At 42.0% G+C, this 22674-nt stretch overlaps 1 protein-coding gene and 1 long non-coding RNA gene across 5 annotated transcripts in view; one reads left to right on the top strand and one right to left on the bottom strand.

Annotated features, from left to right (window-relative positions):
• The window catches only part of C9H1orf21 (chromosome 9 C1orf21 homolog), a 239991-nt gene that overhangs the window by 158914 nt on the left and 58403 nt on the right, over positions 1–22674 (bottom strand). The gene's annotated exons all lie outside the window — the stretch shown is intronic.
• On the top strand, positions 15815–21526 carry LOC146400188 (uncharacterized). The gene is made up of 3 exons (XR_014816516.1): positions 15815–17184; positions 17614–19764; positions 19904–21526. It is a non-coding gene; the product is annotated as an uncharacterized LOC146400188 (long non-coding RNA).

The raw sequence follows: 22674 nt of genomic DNA, 5'->3' as shown, positions 1-22674 counted from the left end.
TCTATTTACATAATATTATGAATAATTTCCCTTTCCACCAATTAGTCATGGACTTTTTCATTTTGGATGGAAAAGCCAAAAATACTGTAGACAGTTCCCTTGTCAAGAAAGACACTTTTAAAAAAATGAATTAAAACTGATAAACTCCATAACGAAATCCTAAGCCAGAAAGAACATGAAGACACCACATGCAGCTCAGAGGACTGGAGAAAAATCAAATTCTAACTGCAATGGGTACACAGAGAGCTATGAAGTCAGCAGTTAAGAAAGGGATAATACACATTATTAATAGATCAGGAGCAAAGTGTCCCCTTTCCTCCTTTAATTAAAAAGGGAAAATCAAGACAAGGCAACATCTAAAAACTCCTTTCTTTTATTGAAGACAGAGCCAACATCTAAGCTTCACAAAGAAAAAAAATATATATATAAATAACTAATCAGTCTGTTTGCCCATCTGTTCTGCTTCGCTATAATGAGTGTTAATACAGCAGCCCACTGGGGGGAGAAGAAAGACAGCCGAAAAGTGATTTCTCATCTTGCCGCTTTGGTGTCCTTGGGCTCCTGTTAACACCATTTCACATTTCATTGTGCATGTTAAAGATAACACACAAAGAGATGTCACATGTGACATGAGGATACTCTGGAAAAGCCCAGGCTTCCTATCACCCAGCAACTGCTGGCAACTCAAGATCCTCATTCCTGGACCCACACTCACTTGGTGCCGTGACAACTGACAATATGCTATTAACAGCAAAGAAACAGGCATATTTGCTTCTGCTTTCTTGATGGGAAAAGTTTCACTTCCACAAACAATCACTGTACAGAGGTATCGCTCAGAAACATAACACTAAGTCCCATACAGGAAGATACAATTTCTGCTGGATTTCCGCAGTGAGGTGTGGCGATGGGGGGCAAGGAGAGCAGTGGAAAGAGCACCGGAGGGGCTGTGAGGATGCTGAGCTCCGGTCTCAGGGGTCACTCGCCTGCCTCAGTGCCAAAGCTGGGCTTCATCTCTCCGAGCCTCTCCCTTTGACTCTATGATCTACCTGAACATATGTTCAAGTGATGCTAAGGATGAAATTACCACTTATAACAAGGCCACTTCTGGGATTTCCCGTCATGGCGCAGCAGAAACGAATCTGACTAGTAAGCATGAAGATGTGGGTTCGATCCCTGGCCTCACTCAGTGGGTCAGGGATCCAGCGTTGCTGTGAGTTGTGGTGTAGGTCACAGACCCAGCTTGGATCCCACATTGCTGTGGCTGCGATGTGGGCTAGTGGCTACAGCTCTGATGTGACCCCTCACCTGGGAACTTCCATATGCTGTGGGTGTGGCCCTAAAAAGCAAAAAAAAAGGCCATTTCTCACCTAGACTCAATTTATTTATATACTTTGTTTCAACATTTACCGAATTAAGATATACCTGCAAATCTTTTTTCCAAAATATTTCAGGAAGCCCTATGAGGTCTAAAGATTATTACCTATTATGTTTTGGCCCAAGGGTGTTGATTTCAATCGTGTCAAGTGAAAAAATGAACAAAGCTTAGCTCTCTTATGTCCTCTTCTCTATTCTGCCTTTAATGGACTAAAATAAATGTTTTTAATGTTTCTTACAGAGAGGGCTGAATTGAAAAAGTCTGTGGAATAACTGTTCTTCAGGATTTAAGAGTTTAGTGCCTTTACCCTGTAGCTGAAAACTCTCTTCCTTTATCACCTGTATGTGTTCACACAAGTTCATGCAAGGCTGACATTCTTTCTGGAAGGCAAGAGAGGAAAGTATCAGATCCTGATTAAAGCCGCCCACCCACACCAGGGTGAATCCATGCAGAAGAACTTCGCCCTTTCTAGAATTGCTCCTTCACGATCAAAGCCAGTGGCAGACATTCCTGGACTTTGAGTTCTCTTCTCCTCTTTCCACTCTCAAGACTCAGAATACCAAGGGCATATGAAGGAAGTTGCCAATCTTGTGTCAGTGGGGAACTTTCTGTACCAGGACACCCATGATTGGCATCTTCTGACAGCTGGCCTGCCAGTTCACCGTGTCACTTGTGACAGATCCACCTGATTTCCTTGGAATTATCAGTACCCTAATAGTAACAGCTGTTTTCCCTTTTTTTGGTTTTAAAAACCTAGGTAGATTATGAAATGCTTTGCCAAGTACTTATAAGTGCACGAGAATAGTCTTCTGTGCACACTCTGCTATGCCGGGGGCCTGGCATGACTTTCCAGGAGCATTGGGTGAAATCAGTTTGCCCAGTAGGCTCCCCTATGTGGCCCGGGAAAACAACGACAGAAGATAGATGGAAAGGAAAAAAGAAAAGTCAAGAAATGACTAGACTGTGTAAGTAGAATAAGGATGTATTACTAAAAAAAACGAACAAACAAAAGCGCAATTTGATTCTAATCTAAGCAGATAAGTTCACAATCCTTCCTCAATGGTCAGTGAAGGATATCCTGGCCATCTGTGTGTTGAAACGTATTGTGAAGCACAGACGGAATCCCCGCCCTTGAAGGGCTCGCATTCGGACGGGACTGACAGATCATAAATACACGAGTAGAATTCCAATGACACCCCGCCGGGAAAGGAAGTCTCAGAGATGTGCTTCAACGTCCTAGGATATTTCAAGCTAGTTCAATGAGTGCTTATCTCAGTTTTATTTTCTGCAACAAGACACGGAGAGACATCCAGCATCGTGTGCTACTCTTAGCAAACCCTTGGTTAGAGACGCTCACTTGGGGACAAGGACAGCAAGACGTGGCGCGTCCGTTTGGAGCTGTTGATCCTCTTTAACACCATCAACTACAACAGAACTGCAGCTGGATTAATCCCCTGGAAAGCTGAATGTTACCTGCCTGATGCTGAGGACAAGAGATGAAAGGCCATGGAGCTTTGTCTGACACACACCCTGGAAAAGCACAGGGGATGTTTTCATCACTGAATTACAAAGTCTCAACTCTTCCACAAGGAAAGAGTGTTTCACATTTCTGATTCAATTCAATCTCTAAACTTAATGTGGAAATGGCTTGCAGCTCAGTCTTAAACTAGTCACAACGGTAGAAAAAAAGAAGTAGGAACAACAGACATAAAAGACACGAATTACCTAAACTAACCATCAGGCACAAATGGGAGAATCGTTTAAAAACCAAAGAGCCTGCTGGTGGATTGTGGTGGTAACATGTGAGTATGCGTATGTTTCCTGCCCTCAGAATTATAAAAACTTGTAACAAAGTAATGTAGTAACACTAATAAGATCTGAAGGCTACAATCTTAAAAAGCATTTCTCTCTATATCTAAAAGCACATCCCTCTCTTTCCACAACAGACTCCTTCCCCCTTTAACCCCCTCCCTACTAAAATAAATAAACTCATCCATCAGAGGCTGCTGCAAGCTCCAGCCTAAGATCTCTCTCTCCCAGGGCTCTGCCTCAGGCCACAGGATCCCAGGTCTGAGGAGAAGTCAGCCGTGATCCAGTGACTGAGTAAACCCATCACTTTCCTGATGGGCAGAGGGTGGTTTACTGAAATGAGCATCCCTAAGGGAAAGCCTTGGCTATCTGAAATTCTGCCTGCTAGAACCTTCGAGTGCTATCCAGAACAGCTCAATTGCTGGCAGTGCCCTGAAAACACAGAGAAAGCAAAACATAAAACCTTTGTTGGTAAAGGACTTAGTCTCTTTTTTCTCTCATACACACACACACAATAAAAATTCTAGAGATACAAAGACTACATCCAGTGTTTTGTGATTTTTGTAAAGGAAAGGAGTTGCGTGGCTTTGGTCATTGTTATTTACTACACAGGGCCTTGCGCTCTCATTTACCAGATGGGATCAGACTGCATGAATTCTGAGCGGAGCAGATGAGACAATACAGGGAAAATGCTTAGCACAGCACCTCGCGATCTGTAAACTATCAGGACATGACAGCTATTGTCATCATCACCATCATCCTGACTGAGCGGGATGGTGAGAAACTTTACAAAGCAAGTGGCGGAGGTGAAAAAAGACTAGAAAGAAGAGGCAGACAGACAGGTGAGAGGTAAACTGTGTCAGCTTAGAGGTTCTTAGGAACTAAACCAAAAACAAGCAGGCAGATAGAACGCAGACAGAAAGCAAGAGGCATCAGCTGAAATAGCAGGAGAAACTGGAGCTCCCACTGCAGCTCGTGCACAGAGAGCTGGGGGCTGCAATGGCGTTTCCGCAGCGCTGCGGGGGCCGGGCCAGCTCCGTGGGGACACCCCACCCCAGGGCTCTGGAGGCAGAGGCTGCTGTGGGCAGACACGTCAAAGGTCAGTGAGCTCTCCTAAGCTCTGTCACAGCCTCAGTGACGGTGTGGCTCTCATCCTCCTGCTGTTACACATTTACGTATCTGTCTCCCTCACCAGGCAGATTTCCGAGGTCACAACCAACCATGTCCTGATTATTCGTCTCTATATTCCCTTGGGCACAGGTCAGGCACAGAGTAGGTTTGCAATAGGTGTTGAGCCAATGAATTCTCTTAGAACCCTCTTTTCACAAAGAGATGTGGGGAGGGCTGTTAAGGAAGGGACTCTCCTTCTCCAGGTCCCGGGTCACCAGCCAGGTCCCGGGTCACCAGCCTTTCTTTGCTCACCAACAGTTATAGTTGAAAAGGCTCTTCTGAGCCATCATAGACAATTTAAAATTATGTTCAGTATATACTCCCTAAAAGGACAGGAAGGAAGCTATGTGTAATCTCATACTAGTAAAATGACATTTTGAAAGCTTTTGGCACTTGTGTGGTTGGCCCTAATCCGCCCCCAGAAAAAAATGTGCTATTTATTTATTTCAACAATCATTTTTGGGAAACTTGTTTAGTTCTCAACATTTCACTAGGGACCAGAGATTCCGAAATGGACAAGTCAGCGGGACCCTGATGTGCATTTCCTGTCAATTAGAATCCAGAGATGTTGAACCGTGCTTCCTAGACTCAACTGACCTCTGAAAAATCAAGCGTCAGTTTCTGTTTTGGCTGAAACTGAAATCTTTGCTAAGCTTTCCATGACAAAGAACTATTTAAGGATGATATCCTCAGAAGGCTGCACAAATTGAAATTAGAAATAGCATTTTCAGGTAGCACAAATCAATGCCCGCTTCACCTACTGAGTCTTAAAAACAAGAAAGCACCTCAGTTCTCATGCTGCTCTCAACCAATGCATAAGACTTTGGGAACTTTATTGACTTTGCAGAGCTCAGCCAAAAAAAACACGCTCTGTTCAACCATCTACTTAAGGAGAACAAAAGGTAAGAGGCTGCGAGAACATACCCAGGAGGACAAAGCTGTCAGGTGAGGAATGGCCACTCCTCCCTCATGTCCACCTTCCTCCTGTTCCCAACGAGCTGGCTCATGCCTCTGCACTGGGGAGTCTTCCCTTCACCGACCATCATTTTGGTGAGGTCTAGTGGGGTTTGAAACACAAAAACATAAAGGAAGGGCAAGAAGCTCCTCCCTAGCCTGGATGCTCATCTTCAGCCACTAAAACGCTATGAAGAAACACCTAGGGTAACAGGTCCTAAGCTATGATGACCTTGTACATGTTACCAGTGTTCCACCATCCAAAGCAGCATAATTAGCGAACATGGCGTTCCTTCCCGCTTGTCCAGCAAAGTGTACTTAGAGAAAGAGACCAGAGCCACAGCTCGAGAGGACCAGACAGTGCAGGCAAGAGCCACCCAACTGGAGCCACTGACGGGAGACCACGTTTCAACATCAGATGCACCAGCCAGCACCTCTCGGAGGTAACGCTCTCCCACATCCACCTTTAGTTTCAGTCTGGCACATGAAGGTCTCAGGTCTTTGTGAGAATAGAGAACTAAACGCATGGCTTAATGATAAAGACCTCTACTGGTGTAAGATACAGCAGAAATGGGTTACATTTAGGATCTGACCGTGTTTTGTTGTCGTTTTTCTTGGTATGTGGACGTTCCTGGGCAAGGGATCGAATGAACCTGCACCACAGCAGAGACCCGAGCCACACCAGTGACAACACTGGATCTTTAACCCACTGAGCCACCAGGGAACGCCAAGATCATGTTCTAACACGGCCTTTGTCCAGCTGTTCTGTCTGTGGGACCTCTAGTGGGGTCCCAGGCTGAGGTGGTTGTGGTCCTGGATATGACTAGGCACATCTGGCAAGCTGCTTAGTATTCCTGTGTCTGGGAGGATGTCACCCCCATGTCATCTCTACTACACCCCTGCCATTTCATCCCTAGGAATGGTACTGCAAAAACATTTTCTAATTTCAAGCTCTCCTTGAAATTTTTAAGGAACTTTTAGGATTCAAATTCAAATTTGTATTTCTAAATCATCTTCTGGATCCAGGGCCTAAACTTGTCACTACTCATCAGCATTTTCTAGGCCATATTTTTTGCTTGTGTCTTTGCTTTTCTGAGAAAGGGAAAAATTCACAAGACAATATTCAATGGACATCAGGATGGTCCTACTGGCAGTTGTAAAAACACCAGAACATATTAAAATTATTAGTTAAAAAAAAAGTATACTTCTCATAAATTAGTAATTATCCCATTAATTTTCTACAACAAAGACAAACTCAGATTCTTAGTGCACTGATGTTGTCAAGTCCTTGCCCTGGTCCAAAACCCTCCACGGCTTATTAAGGCCTCTTGGGGTAAAGCCTGACACATCTGGACTTTCAGGCTAGACACGTCCTCAGGGACTACTGAAGTCAAGGTTCTTCAATGTAAGCTGAGAAGACTGAGGACTGAGGAGTTTGGGTGACTTGCTCAGGGTCCCCCAGGACCCAGGCCCATTGAGAATCACTGTGGCCTCTTCCTACTCACCCAAGGTAACTAGCATCCTCTTCATCACATCAGGTGGGTCTCACAGACCACCCGTCTCCCTCAATATTCTGCTCACATGCCCACCTCTCTACTTCTGCTTAAGCCTTTACTTTTCCAAATGGTACAAAGAAGCCTTCATACCATTTCCTGCCTTCCTTCAACTTTCTCTCTTTCCCAAATAAACTCTTACCATAGAGTCAACTCTTTGGTATTTCTTAGGCATCTCTCTCTAAATAGACACTGGATACTTCAAGGCCAGAAACCATCTCCTGCATCTGCCTCCCCTGCTATGTTGGAGGCCCTGCCAGGCACAGAGCAGGAACTCAATAACAAATCCACTTCAGAACAGCAAGCGGCAGGCTGGCTTTGTCTTTCCACCTCTGCACTTGCTACCTCCTGCCTCTTTCCTTTCCCCTTTGCCTGGCTAAATTCTGGTTTACATGAACGGTCCCTCCCAAAGGTCTCAGAAGACATGATAGTCCCCATTCAGAGCCCTCACATAGGGCAGAATGTTCCTAATTCTTAACTGCCCATCCATTAGTTCTGTAAGTCTACGGGATAAACTCCTTCGGAGACATAGATTATGTCTTGCTTCCTATTGCAGCCCTAGCTTCCAACCGTGCTTAGCTCAGGATATGGGCTCAGTCAATTAAAAAGGAGTGAAGGTCTCCAGAAGAAAACCTTAAACTCCTCATGGAAATCAAGGCTTTCCATCTCATCCAATATTGCTCTAGCCAGTCTAGTCTCAAGCTACTAACCCCTAAGCATAGTTTCATATACTAACCAGAAGGGTCTCTGCTCACAGTCTCACCTCAGATAGAAAGCCCTCCCCATTCATCTCTGCTGGTTATTCGAATTCTACCCACCCTTCAAGGTCCAGAACAAGTCTTTTCACCTCTAAGAAACCTTGCTCCAGGCCACACAGATCTTCCCTTCTGGAAACTCATCAGCATGTGTCCATATGAGCCATCCACCACCTATCCATGCTGCAACAAGTCTGCAGTTATCTTTCCATCTCAGGGTAACCTGGCCTATGGGAATCCCCTTCCCTCTGAAGTCAGCACTTACCTCTCCATTTAGGACATAATTCTATACCAGTCTTGGAACATCTCCCACTTGGCTCTTTTCTATTGTTCATGGTTTTTTGTTTTTGTTTTGTCTTTTTGCCTTTTCTAGGACCGCTCCCACAGCATATGGAGGTTCCCAGGCTAGGGTCCAATCAGAGCTGCAGCCGCTGGCCTACGCCTGAGCCACAGCAACATGGGATCTGAGCTGCGTCTGCAACCTACACCACAGCTCACGGCAACGCCAAATCCTTAACCCACTGAGTAAGGCCAGGGATCGAACCTGCAACCTCATGGTTGCTAGTCGGATTCGTTAACCACTGCGCCACGATGGGAACTCCTTCTGGTGTTCACGTTTATGCATTTTTGTCTCTGTGTCCTAGCTCATTCATACTTTTTTCAAGGCAAGTCATGCTTTCAATGTCTTTGATGCTGTGCAATTCCTTGCACAAGGTAGGAGATTAATAAATACGTGTTACCTGACATGTTAGCTGGAAAGCAAAAGTGTGCAGCAGGCGAGAACTCCAGAAATTATAAAAGATAACTTTTGCCAAAAGTGCAGCTGAAATTTCTGATTATTTCAGGCTGTTTCAAAAGGTCAAATGGTGATAGTATAATTACACCATAATTTGGTAAAATTACTCTTTGAATAAGGATTATTTTTAAATAGAAACTTTTGTCCATATGATAAAAAAATTATGAATAGAAGAGAAAATGTAATAGAAAAGGAATAAAAGGGAAAGATATCCAAGGTTCAACCCCACCCCCACCCCTTTAAATCAGGAGGGCTGGCTGCAGCATCTGCCACCGCATCAGCTGACTTTTATTAAGAAGTCCAGTTCATGACCGAGTTAACAACAAGGATTTCTACGAATGCTTGCCCAACAATTCCTTGAACATAAACAAAATAATTCTCCTAGCGTTGCGTGGGGAGGAGCGAGGGGGGGTCAACCTCTTTTTCCTAGTTTGCCATAAACATAATTATTTTCCGATGGACGTTGTGTAATGATTTAGTTTTATTTATATCTCACCATACAGCACCACCCCCCAGATGTGTACAGCACCTCCTTTCAACCATAAATAGCAGTTTCAGAGCACAAATGCTGTGTGGAGGGACCTGTAATTCAGGGTTCAGTAACCTAGCAACAGAATGTCAAGACCTCCTCATCTATACCCTCAGCCGCCAACTATCCACCCACCCCCCCCAAGACACTGGCCTGCAAACTCACTGTTCAAATCAGGTTTGGCTAATCACAAATCGATACGAGCCAGCAATGGAAATGTCACAAACCAGAGGAGCCTTTTTGCTGGGCTCCCAAGAGCCAGAGAATAAAGGAATATAAATAGGAGACCTACACACCAGGAGGGAGTAGAGACCACAGAGTTGCCAGTTGGGATGTGGCCCTGGGAAAATCCAAATTAGCCAGCATCTATAACCCCTAACAACCCACACCTCACATATGTCTTCCAGGCCCAAGGCCACACACACACGTTTTAGTGAAAATGAATTTCAGTTCTATTACCAAGAATGCTCTGCTTAGGTGAAGACAAGAAAGAGAGAGGCGGACGCTTTAAATTTTTTTTTTTTTTTTTTTTTTTGGTCTTTTGTCTTTTTGTTGTTGTTGCTATTTCTTGGGCCGCTCCCACGGCATATGGAGGTTCCCAGGCTAGGGGTCAAATCGGAGCTGTAACCACCGGCCTACGCCAGAGCCACAGCAACGCAGGATCCGAGCCGTGTCTGCAACCTGCACCACAGCTCACGGCAACGCCAGATCCTTAACCCACTGAGCAAGGGCAGGGACCGAACCCGTAACCTCATGGTTCCTAGTCGGATTCGTTAACCACTGCGCCACGACGGGAACTCCCTAATTTTTTTTTTTTCTAATAAATGAATGAAAGTTGGATCCTCATCCCCAAGACACAGTACCAGAAAGAAAATGAGACTCGTGCCCTCCTCCCTAGAGTTTAGTTTGGTTTTGTCATCTCCTCATCCATCTCACTTTAACGGACATGGGTTTCTAGGGGCATTTATAGTGAAAGGTCCTCCATTTCTTAAAAAAAAAAAAAAAAAAAAAACCACTACACATTTTATTGGTTTCCTTCCCCTATTCAATAGCGAAGGTCATGATACAGGAAAGCAGCATATAGGAAAGACCAATGTGGTGGTGGTGGTGTTTTCTTTAATCAACCATTCCAGTAGCGGCAAAAATAAATGAAACGTGGGAGGCTGTTTATTTCTATGTCAAAGAGAAAGTGAAATTCTCCATAGGGTGACACGATCATTTGTTTTCCCCAATGAAGCAAACAAATCAAAAAGAAATAGAACAGGAGCCTACCCTTCATCATTCATGGGGTAATGAGTTCCTGCTACATTAACCGTTCTCCTTCCTTGTTAGACTCACTCCAAAAAAACCCTTGATGTACAATGACATCAGCAAAACAGCCCAAGATCATCCATCTCTAAGACAGGAAATGCAGCAGCCCGACTCGCATCCTTTTTAACATTAGCTGACTCCCGGCTGGTGGCTCTGGTTCTGTCGTTCAGGAAATGGGCTCAGCAATAAGACATGTAGCAGCAATGACCTGGAGGGTTTATTGGCAGCAGTGACAGGGAGACCCAAACCTGCCAAGGCTCTCCAGACCAGGTGGCTGCCTGTGTGGTATGCTTAAGGTCAAAAATCTTAAAGAGTCATTGAATCCAATAACAAGTACCCAACGGTACTTCTCTCCCCTCCAACTCAACCACCTATGATGAGAAGGTAGACACCAACAATATTCTGCCAAGAAGACCAAAGACAGAGTATGTAAAGCATGGGGGAGCCCTTTCCACTAGCATTAGGACAGTCAATTAGTTGGACAAAGCCACCACACTGGCATCCAGAACACCCAGCTCAAGCCCTGACTGACTGGGTGCTCTGAGGTCCTAAGCCAGAAGTTTAGCCAACAGAATGGATGATGTGGGTGTTCCTAGGTCATGGGAATAGGGCAAGGTGCTGATATTAAAAATGCTACCTCTAGCAGTGATGCTCAGATGATGGTAGGCGTGCAAGCATCATCATTTCCTGGGGAGAAAATGGAGACAAAGCAGACAAGAAGGGAGTTCCCTGGTGACCTAGTGGTTAGGATTTGGCACTTTCAGCCTGTGACACAAGTTCAATCCCTGGTCTGGGAACTGAGACCCCACATCAAGTTGTTGCACACCATGGCCAAAAAAAGAAAAAAGAAGACAAGGAAAAGGAAGAGAAGTTGGGGACAAGGAAGGAAACATGTCCTTGACATCAAACAATGACGGAGAGCTATGGAATTCAGGGTACCTGCTGGCAGCACAGACACAAAGACAACTAACTGACGGTTAGACAGCACTTAACCATTTGTGGAATCTTTCACACACACTGGCTCTGCCGATCTGCCAGGGTCTTCACGAGATGGTTTAGAAGACAATGACAGCACAACTTTAGATGTCAGTAAAGTTAATCCAGATCTGGGGCAATGAAGGGGAATGCTCCTTTAGATAAAGGGGTAGTCACCCCATTTTGATTTCTTCTGCTTGAGAATAACAGGGTTCCAGCAAACAAGAAAAATACATAAGACTATCGGAGCACATTCAGTGGCATTTATAGCATCGGTGACCTTTGTACCTCTTGCTGGCACCTCCACAACTCAATTTCTTTTGAGTGTTACTGATGCTGCATTTTATTTGGGATGTAAACATCCATAAAGGATCCAGCCTCTCCCAACAATGGCAGCAGCTGCTTGAAGGAGCAGAGCGAACACTGGGATTGGGGGACTTCGGGACTTCCTTCCACTGCTTGCTGCCCACCCCTCCAAGCCTGTTCCTAGCACTACCTACCAAGAATTCTGAATGAAATCTGTGGTTAAGATGTCTAGAGAAAAGCAGTGATGGTTTCCAATATAACAAAGAGGAAATGTGCTTTTCTCCCCCTGGGGCACTCCCTGGCACACTCTGCTACTCTCTTTGTTGTGGAAGGGGCAGTGCATGGAGTCCCAGGGAGGGAAAGTCCTGAAGAACAGCAAAAAGAGGTGGGGAGAAGTGGGGTGCAAGGCAAACCATGCTGAGCCGCTGCAGGGGTAGAGGAGAGTGGAAGCCGCCAGAAGAAAAGTGAAAAATGAAAATGAAAGAGAAAGGAATACATGCAAAAGCTTTCCCTTCAGGGTCACTCAAACCCTAGACTCCACTCCCAGCGCCCAATCTCTCAGAAGCCTCCTGTGATCCCTGGTCCCTCTGTGCTCTTACTTCTCCCTGTCCTCCCACACCGCATCCTCACTGCCTGCTCCTGTCTGTCTCCTGAGCTAGACCAGGAAGGACAAAAGCATGGACTCTCCTATTCACTTAAAAAAAAAAATGTATCCCCAACTCCTGGCACAGTAATTGATGCCTGGAAGGTGTTCCATACACATTTGCCACATAGCAGGAATCTTAGAAATGGAGATTTTCAAAAAGGGATACTGGCCGTAACAATCCTAGGGCAGCTTTGGGATCTTAAACCGATGCAGAGCACAACTCCCAGTAATAAATCCCTCCTATACACATGGAAAGTCATTCGGTCACTGGGAAATAAACAATGAAAGCTGCGTGCTGGTTCTTCAGTATTCCACAAGGCCAAATGAAGCACTTTCATAACTGGCATCAACTCCTTACGGGGAGAGGTTTCACACGTTGTACTCTTTGACCTAAAAGTGTTAAGGTAAACCTTAAAAGAGTCTGTCTAAACCTTCCTCTTCTCTAGGAAGAACTCCTATGTTGGAAAAAGAGAGCCCATTCTGTTAAGGTAATGAATTTCTTAAATGTCAAGCTATTTACTAAAATAAATTACTCCCCGGACCACTTCCTAATCTACCCTTTTAGTGAAGATGGTACAGGCTGCCATGGAAACTGTAGGACCCTGGAAAAGTCATGTCAACATTCCCCTGAAAGAGCAAGATGCAGAAGCAAAAGTATTTCCTAACGGACCATACAACGTGACATCCATAGGAAGCAGTCAATTCATGTTAAGCAAATATAATCACTACTAAGATATTCTGGCTTTTTTTAAAAAAAAAAAAAAAACACCTAACTTTGATCAAGGAATGGCAAAATCTTTGATAGATTTCCCTCTAAAACAGAGAAACTTAATAAAAACATGAATACTACTCTAATTCCTATTTAAATTTGCTGCACTCATCTGAGCAAGAACTGATTTCTGTTTTTGAAGTTCTAGCATTTTGTCATCATTTTGTTTCCTGAAGCAAACTTTAAGACCCCTTGAATTCTGAATTAGTTTGATTCTTTTATACTTATTTTTATGTCATATATTTGGTAATGAATTACATTTCATGTTTTGTTACAAGGTTTCCAACCTCTGGTGACAACTGGCAACAAGCCAGACTGTTGTAAAAGCCAGAGTTGGTATGAATAAATGGAAGGTGGTAAAATGAAATACTTTTGGAGTTGTTGCGAATTACATCAGAGTCAAAACCATTTCCATTTACTATTCAGCACACATGTGCCAAACATAATATACAGTTTCTGATTGCTTCAAATAGTCTAGATCTAGCAGTATATATGTTAACGCCTTCAGAGAAGATTCCTTTACTCTGTTTCCCCAGTGGGACCCAGCACAGATGAATGAATGACTAGACTGACAAAACTTTTCCCCTATTCATCTTTGGTTAAGTTCCCAAAGAGAAACAAATATTAGCAGAAGACAGACAAAAAGGCAAGCGCCACTGGAACAATCTCTCCTCTCCGCCACAAAAGAGTCACAGTTCTTCTGCAGGATCAGTTATCCAGGTTTCAAATACTTTGGTCCCCAGGGTCCGTGGCGCAGGACCCTGAGTCTGCTCAGCCCAGTTCTTCCCCACAGCTGGCACAGGACACTCAACTCCACCTACAGAGACAGGATGGGCAGTTAAAAGAACCTAAGCTTTGGAGTTCCCACTGTAGCTCAGTGGTTAACGAATTCGGCTAGGAACCGTGAGGTTGAGGGTTTGATCCCTGGCCTTGCTCAGTGGGTTCAGGATCCAGCGTTGCTGTGAGCTATGGTGTAGGTCACAGACGTGGCTCAGATCTGGCACTGTTGTGGCTCTGGCATAGGCCAGCAGCTGTAGCTCCGATTCGACCCCTAGCCTAGGAACCTCCATATGACCCAGGTGCAGCCCCACAAAAGACCAAAAAAAAAAAAAAAAAAAAGAAGAAGCAAAGAACCTAGCTTTGGAATCAGGCAGACTGAAGAAGAAACAGGTTCTACTATGAGCCAGCTATGAGACCCAGGGAAAGTTAATTAATCTCGTAAACCTCAGTTTCCTCTCCTATAAAATGAATACAAACACCATCTAACTTGTAGGCTAATTCAGAGCATTTGAAGCAATAGCTACAAAGCAGCTGCCATGGTACCAAGCACTGAGGAGACACTTTGTAGAAGAGAGTTCTCATCATAAATGAGTGAGCACGTCTCAGGAAGTATACGTGCCATTACATGATCAAGCAGTTATGATGGCCTAAATGATATTTACGCAAAGCTTTGCTCCCCTAAAAAAGCCTCAGGACCCTCAAAACTGATGCAATCTCCCTTTATCTGTTACAGCCTACAACAAATCAGACTGAAAATGGGGAAGTCGGCACACTGACAGCTGGCAAGATTCCCATCAAAGAGGCATAAAAGAACTGTGAGCAGATCTGAGTGTCCAGCAGGGTTCGAGCAATGTCGTTACAGGGACAGCAGCTTTGAGGTGACTGAGCCCCTAAACCAATGTTCACTGGAGTGACCACCAAGAGTCAGACTGCCTGCCGCACACCGCCTCCACTTTGGAAAGCCAGAGAGAGAGAATCTCTGCAAAGAAATCTTTCTAGCCCACTAGTTCGCCTCTACCACCCGCAGCTGGAATCCATGTCTCTCCCTGTTCAGTCCTCGCAGTATTTTGCTTGCTTCTCCACAACAGGGATCCTCAGAGTCTCTCTGGTTTTAGTTGATGCATTGGGAGAGTACGAGGTAACCAGTGTTATTCATCTTTGCTCAGTACATGCTAAATGTGCTCATTTTCCTCTCAAGAGGACAGATGCAATTCTAGTCCCTTCTATATCCCCAACAAGTTCTTTCCAAAGAGGAAGCATTAAATTCAGAATACGTAGTAAATATCTGTAGTTGACGGCTTTATGCAGCAACACTATCTTCCTATGGAGCATTTATTTACTTTTCTAAAATTATTGGCAACAATGTTATAAGAAGTCTAAAGCAAGGGATCAAGTGAAGCCGCATGACCGTCATCACCTTCTCAGCGAGCTGCCCCAGATATAACTTCTGCCTGGCGTGGTCTTCACTCTCTTCCCAAGTGGTGGAACCATTCCTTCAATTCTTCAGTCACCATTTACTGCTGCTGTGGACCAGCACTGGTCTAGGCACACGTGGACATGTACAAATATGTATATACAAAAGTATCTGTCTCCAGGGGAGTGACTGTTAGAGTGAAAAATGAGCAAGTCAGAAACTGTGATGCTGTAAGGTGACTGATGTGGTAGCACAGTGACAAAGGATGCCTGGACAGATTCAAGAAAGGCTGTGCAAAAGGTGCGGTTTGAGTGAACAATTTGGAGAATTTTAACATGAAAAACACCAGGCTCTGGACTTGCGTTATCATAACTGTTTCTAAAGAGGAAGAGCAGGAATATTTTACTGTGAAAGAATATAAATCTATCATCACCTTTCTAAAGATCATCAATTCCTACTGCAGAAGTAAACTCTTCATAGTGCCTTTACGCTGTTAGCTATGGTCATGAAATTACCTAACTTAGTTAAAGAGGAACTTAAATTTAACTAGGAAGCAATGAAAAGAGATCAGGTGTCAAGAGCACATAAGAACCAGGTTTCAGTGTGTACATGTACACACACATACACACAGCATGTACACAGAGAATTTCATAGCTGCTTTTTCCTCTTTCCTTTTTTTTTTTGTTATCATCAGAAAGTTTATTGGAAACTCAACATAAATGATGTCTTATACTTTGACCTCATCTTGCACAAGCCATAATACTTTCGTATTTGTAATACGACACATTAAATCCACTTACCTAAACACAATGACATGATGAAAGTAGAAATGGTCTAGAGAAAAAAAGAACAAAATAAAAAAGCTCTGATTTTAAGAAAGGCTGATATAATGAGTCTTCTTCAGTCTGTAAAGATAAAGATCCAAAGGGACCAGTCGTGTGTAAAGGAGGGAAGGAGAACCTGAGTGACTACACACACTACACACATCAAAGAATTATGGTGCTTCTTGATGTGCTGCCAGGGACGATTAAAAATTTGACAGTGAAAATCCAAAATGAATAATACTCATAATATCTCCAAACAGGAATGTTATACATTCATCTAATCATGACCCAGGGCCCAGCATGGGCCAGGAGCCATCCCAGATGCTTGAGACCTGATCGGAACAAGAAAGAGATGGTCATTTAAGTGGTCATTTAAGGTAAATCTTAATATCAGCAGTTGCAGAAAGGTAACCATTAGTTGTATTTTCATTGCTTTCCCCAAAGGGGAAAATACTAGGGCCAGTGAAACACCATAGGAAGAACATACAAAATGAATGTGTGCGTTTGCATAACTGAATCACTTTGCTGTACACCTGTAAACTAACACAATATTGTAAATCAGCTATGTTTCAATAAAAATAGACAGATATATAGATAGATTCACTCTGATTTGGAGGTGGTGGGGGGAAGCTAGCTATCTCACAACTGCTTTCTAAGACTTTGTTTCTCAAAGCATGATCTAGGGACCAAAATGACTGGGATCCTTTTAGGAAAACAGAATCTCAGGTTCTACCCTAGACCTCAAAATCTGCAGTTCTAACAAGATCCTCAGTGATTCATATGCATGCAGAAGTTTCAGAAGCACTGTTCTAACAGGTTTTATTTACAAGCTGAATTACAAGCCAGGTCACCTTACATTTGTGGCTGAATGTGACTTCCAACTTCTCACACGGTATTATGGCAATGGTACCAAAAGTGCAGAGGGGCCCGCTTGGCTTTTAAAATTTCAGGTCATAAAGTTAGGGACAAACCTACAAATGATTGTATTATCTTTAACAGTGGACCTTTGAGGAGTTCAAAATTCAGATGACAGGGCAGTTATAACAGATATACATGACTTCCTTAAACTCTAACTCCCACTTCCAGAATCTAGACCACTTTCTTTTCTTTCTTTCTTTCTTTTCTTTTCTTTCTTTTTTTTTTTTTTTTTTTTTTTTGCTTTTTAGGGCCACATCTGAGGCGTATAGAACTTCCCAGGCTAGGGGTCTAATTGGAGCTGTAGCCACTGGCCTACACCACAGCTGCAGCAATGTGGGATCCGAGCTGAGTGTGTAAACCTACACCACAGCTCATGGCAATGTTAGGTCCTTAACCCACTGAGCAAGGCCAGGGATCTAACCAGCACCCTCATGGATACTAGTCGGGTTCATTAACCTCTGAGCCACAATGGGAACTCCAAAACCATTTTCAAATAAGGATATACATAATTAGTTAAAAATAGCCTCCAAAGGAGTTCCCGTCATGGCTCAGTGGTTAACAAATCCGACTAGGAATCATGAGGTTGCAGGTTCAATCCCTGGCCTCGCTCGGTGGGTTAAGGATTCAGCGCTGTCGTGAGCTGTGGTGTAGGCTGCAGAGGTGGCTCAGATCCCATGTTGCTGTGGCTCTGGTGTAGGCCAGTGTCTACAGCTCCGATTAGACTCCTAGCTGGGAACCTCCATATGCCACAGAAGTGGCCCTAGAAATGGCAAAACGACCAAAAAAAAAAAAAAAAATAGCCTCCATAAAAGAAATATATTTACTACCACCTAATTCCTCCAAAGAATGCCAGTACCCGAGAATTGTTTTACACTTGCTTGGGATCAATAATTTATAATGCTAAGGAATTAAGGGAAACTACACCATGGTACTGGACATCTTTGAGAGATCCTATCTTCTTCATATGCTAGTGACATTGCTCACTGGTGTTGGACTTAACTTTAAATTTACAAAGGTAGTTGAATTTACCATTTATATTTACAATGATAAATCTGTAATTACCAATTTAATTTACACCCACTCTGATAATAGATTATCCATACTAAATTCAAAGTTCCTAATCTACTCAACCATATCTTACTGAAGTGTGTCAAATATACAAAAACTTGAAATATTCCTAACCTTTCCTTTAATTCTCAGCTTCAACTACTGGATAAGGATTAAGTTTTAAATATATACAATTTTGCTAACAGTCATAAAAGAAGAAATCAACAACACAATAAAGAGTTGGGGACTTTATCACCCCACTTATAGCAATAGACAGATCATCCAGAGAGAAAATCAACAAGGAAACAGGCCTTAAATGACACATTAGACCAGATGGACTTAATTAATATTTATAGAACATTTCATCCAAAAATAGCAGAATACACATTCTTCTCAAATGCACACTGAACATTCTCCAGGACAGATCACATTCTGGGCTACAAATCTAGCCTCAAAAAATTTAAGAAAATTGTAATCATATCAACCATCTTTTCCGACCATAACACTATAAGACTAGAAATCAACAAGAAAAAAACTGCAAAAAAAACACAAACATGTGGAGACTAGACAATATGACACTAAAAAAACCAATGGATCATTGAAGAAATAAAAAAATAACTAAAGACAAATGAAAACAAAACAAAATGATCCAAAACCTATGGGATGCAGCAAAAGCAGTTCTAAGAGGAAAGTTTATAGCAATACAGGCCTACCAGGAAACAAGAAAAAATTCAATTAACAACCTAACACGACTAGAGAAAAAAGAACAAACAAAACCCGAACTTAATAGAGGAAAGCAATCATAAAGATCAGAGCAGAAATAAATGAAATAGAGACAAGGAAAACAATAGAAAAAAACTGATAAAACTAAAAGCTAGTTCTTTGACAAGATCAACAAAATTGACAAACCCTTAGACAACTCATCAAGAAAAAAAAGGGAGAGGACTCAAATAAATAAAATTAGAAATGAAAAAGAAGTTACAATGGACATCACAGAAATACAAAGGATCATACGAGACTACTATAAACAATTATATGCCAATAAAGTGGACAACCTAGAAGAAATGGACAAATTCCATCTTTTAAGAATGAACCATGAAGAAATAGAAAAGATGAATGAACCAATCACAAGTGGTGAAATTGAAAATGTTATTTTAAAAATTCCAACAAACAAAACGCCAGGACCAGATGGCTTCACAGATGAATTCCAGCAAACATTTGGAGAAGAGCTAACACCTATCCTTCTGAAACTATTCCAAAAAATTACAGAGGAAGGAACACTCCCAAACTCATTTTATGAGGCCACCATCAGCCTGATACCAAAATCAAAGATACCACAAAGAAAGAAAATTAAAGGCCAGTATCACTGATGAATATAAATCCAAAAATTCTCCACAAAATACTAGCAAACCAACAATACATTAACAAGCCATACACCATGACTGAGCGGGATTTATTCCAGGAATACAAGGATTCTTCAATATCTGCAAATCAGTGTGATACATCACATTAACACTGAAGAATCAAAAGAATATGATCACCTCAAAAGATTCAGAAAAAAATCCAACACCCATTTCTGACTAAAGGAAAAAAAAAAAAAACAAAAAATTCCAGAAAGTGGGCACAGAGGGAAGTGCTACCTCAACATAATAAAGCCCATATATCACAAACCCACAAGTAACATCATTTTCAATGGTGAAAAGCTGAAAGCATTTCCACTAAGATCAGGAACAAGACAAGGATGTCTACTCTCACCACTTTTATTCAACATAGTTTTGGAAGTCCTAGCCACAGCAATCAGAGAAGAAAAGGAAATAATTTGGAAAAGAAGATGTATTGAGAACTATGTCTAGATACTCATGTTGCAACAGAAGAAAGGGTGGGGGAAAAACTAATTGTAATGTATACACGTAAGGATAACCTGACCCCCTTGCTGTACAGTGGGAAAATAAAAAAATTAAAAAAAAAGAAGATGTAAAATTGTCACTGTTTGCAGATGAAATAATGCTATACATAGAAAATCATAAAGTTATGAATTCAGCAAAGTTGCAAGATATAAAATTAATCACAGAAATCTCTTGCATTTCTATATACTAACAACAAAAGATCTGAAAGAAAAATTAAGGAAACAATCCCATTTACCATCACGACAAAAAGAATAAAATATCTAGGAATAAAACCACCTTAGGAGGCAAAAGACCTTTACCCTGAAAAGTATCAGATGCTGATAAAAGAAATTGAAGAGGACACAAACAGATGGAAAGATACACGATGTTCTTATACTAGAAGAGTCAATATTGTCAAAATGACTATACTACCTAAGGCAGTCTACAGATTCAACATAATCCTTATCAAATTACCAACGGCATTTTTCACAGAACTAGAACAAAAAAATGTTAAAATTTGGAAACACAAGAGACCCTGAATATCCAAAAAATTGTGAGAAAGAAAAACAGAGCTGGAGGAATCAGGCTCCTTGATTTCAAACTACACTAAAAGCCACAGTCATCAAAACAATATGGTACTGGCACAAAAACAGAAATATAAAATCAATGGAACAGGACAGAAAGCCCAGAAATAAAACCACACATCTATGGTCAACAAATCTGTAATAAAGGAGGCAAGAATACATAATAGAGAAAAGAAAGTTTATTATTTTTTTTAATTTATTTTTTGTCTTTTTTTTTTTTTTTTTTTTTTTTTGCCATTTCTTGGGCTGCTGTCATGGCATATGGAGGTCCCCAGGCTAGGGGTCTAATCGGGGCTGTAGCCGCCGGCCTACGCCACAGCCACAGCAACACGGGATCCAAGCCATGTCTGCAGCCTACACCACAGCTCACGGCAACGCCGGATCCTTAACCCACTGAGCAAGGCCAGGGATCTAACCTGCAACCTCATGGTTCCTAGTTGGATTCGTTAACCACTGCACCATGACAGGAACTCCAGAAAGTTTCTTTAATTAGTGGTGTTGAGAAAACTGGACAGCTACATGTAAAAAAATCAAATTAGAACATTCTCTAACACCATTACACAAAAATAACCTCAAAATGTACTAAAGACCTAAATATAAGACCAGATATTATAAGACTCTTAGAAGAGGAGTTCCTGTTGTGACTTAGCTGGTTAAGAATCTAACTTATCTATGAGGATGTGGGTTTGATCCCTGGCCTCACTTACTCTGTGGGTTAAGGATCCAGCATTGCCACAAGCTGTGGAGTAGGTTGCAGATGAGGCTCGGATCCCTCATTGCTGTGGCTGTCCTAGCCAGAGAACTTCCACATGCTGCAGGTGTGGCTGTAAAAAGGGCGAGAAGAGACTCTTACAGGAAAACAACATAGACTTAACAATCTCTGACATAAACCACAGCAATATCTTTTTAGATCCACCTCCTAGAATAATGAAAACAAAAATAAAAATAAACGAATGGGACGTAATTAAACTTAAATGTTTTTTGCACAGCAAAGGAAACCATAACAAAACATAAAGACAATCCACAGAAAGGCAGAAAAAATATGCAGATGAAGCAACTGACAAGGATTAGTCTCCAAAATATACAAACAACTCTTGCAGCTCAAGTCAAAAAAAAAACAAACAACCCAAGTAAAAAAAATGGACAGAAGATTTAAATAGACATTTTTCCAAAAAAGACATCTAGATGGCCAAAAAAACACATGAAAAGATGCTCAACATTACTAATTATTAGAGAAATGCAAATCAAAACTACAATGAGGTATCACCTCACACCAATCAGAATGACCATCATCAAAAAGTCTACAAACAATAAATGCTGAAAAGGGTGTGGAAAAAAAGAGAACCCTCCTACACTGTTGGTGGGAATGTACATTTGTGCAACCACTATGAAAAACAGTATGGAGGGTCCTCAAAAAACTAAAAATACAACTACCATATGATCCAGCAATTCCATTCCTAGGTATCCATCAAGAGAAAACTATAGTTCAAAAAGATACATGCACCCCAGTGTTCATTCAGCACTATTTACAACAGCCAAGACATGGAAGCAACTTACATGTCCATCAACAGAGGAATGGATAAAGAAGATGTGGTATATACATACAATGGAATACTATTCAGCCATAAAAAATGAATGAAATAATGCCATTTGCAGCAACAAGGATTGACCATTTAGAGATTATCATACTAAATGAAGTAAATCAGATAGAGAAGGACAAACATTATGTGATATCATTTATATGTGGAATCTAAAAGAAGGATACAAATGAACTTATCTGCAGAAAAGAAACAGACTCGTAGACTTTGAAAACAAACTTATGGTTACCAAATGGGACAGGTAGGGGGAGGGATGGACTGGGGGTTTGGGATTGGCATAATACACACTGTGGTATAAGGAATGATTGGCAAGTGGGGACCTGCTGGATAGGACAGGGAACTCTACTCAATATTCTGTGATCATCTACGTGGGAAAAGAATCTGGAAGAGAATGGATGTGTACATGTACAACTGAATCACCCTGCTATACAGCAGAAATTATAACAACACTGTAGAGCAACTATACTTCAATAAAACTTTAAATATACATATACACACAATTCCCCACTCACTGTCTTTTCAAAAGTCAGTAAAAGAAATTCACTCGCTACGTGTAATTTTTAGTGTTTTTCTTATGGATCTGCTGCCAGTGGGATATGTTTATCAGAAAGCACTCAAAGTCCCCACATGAGGCCTGTCACCTTCTATCCATGCCATGCTTTGTTTCTGGTTTTC

This window comes from Sus scrofa, chromosome 9 (genome assembly GCF_054392235.1).
Source record: "Sus scrofa isolate SSC_HxYL_T2T_F1_AM1 chromosome 9, Sscrofa_HxYL_maternal_Yorkshire_Landrace_v2.0, whole genome shotgun sequence".
Lineage (NCBI taxonomy): Eukaryota > Metazoa > Chordata > Mammalia > Artiodactyla > Suidae > Sus > Sus scrofa.
This window is presented reverse-complemented; position numbering and strand designations above follow the sequence as displayed.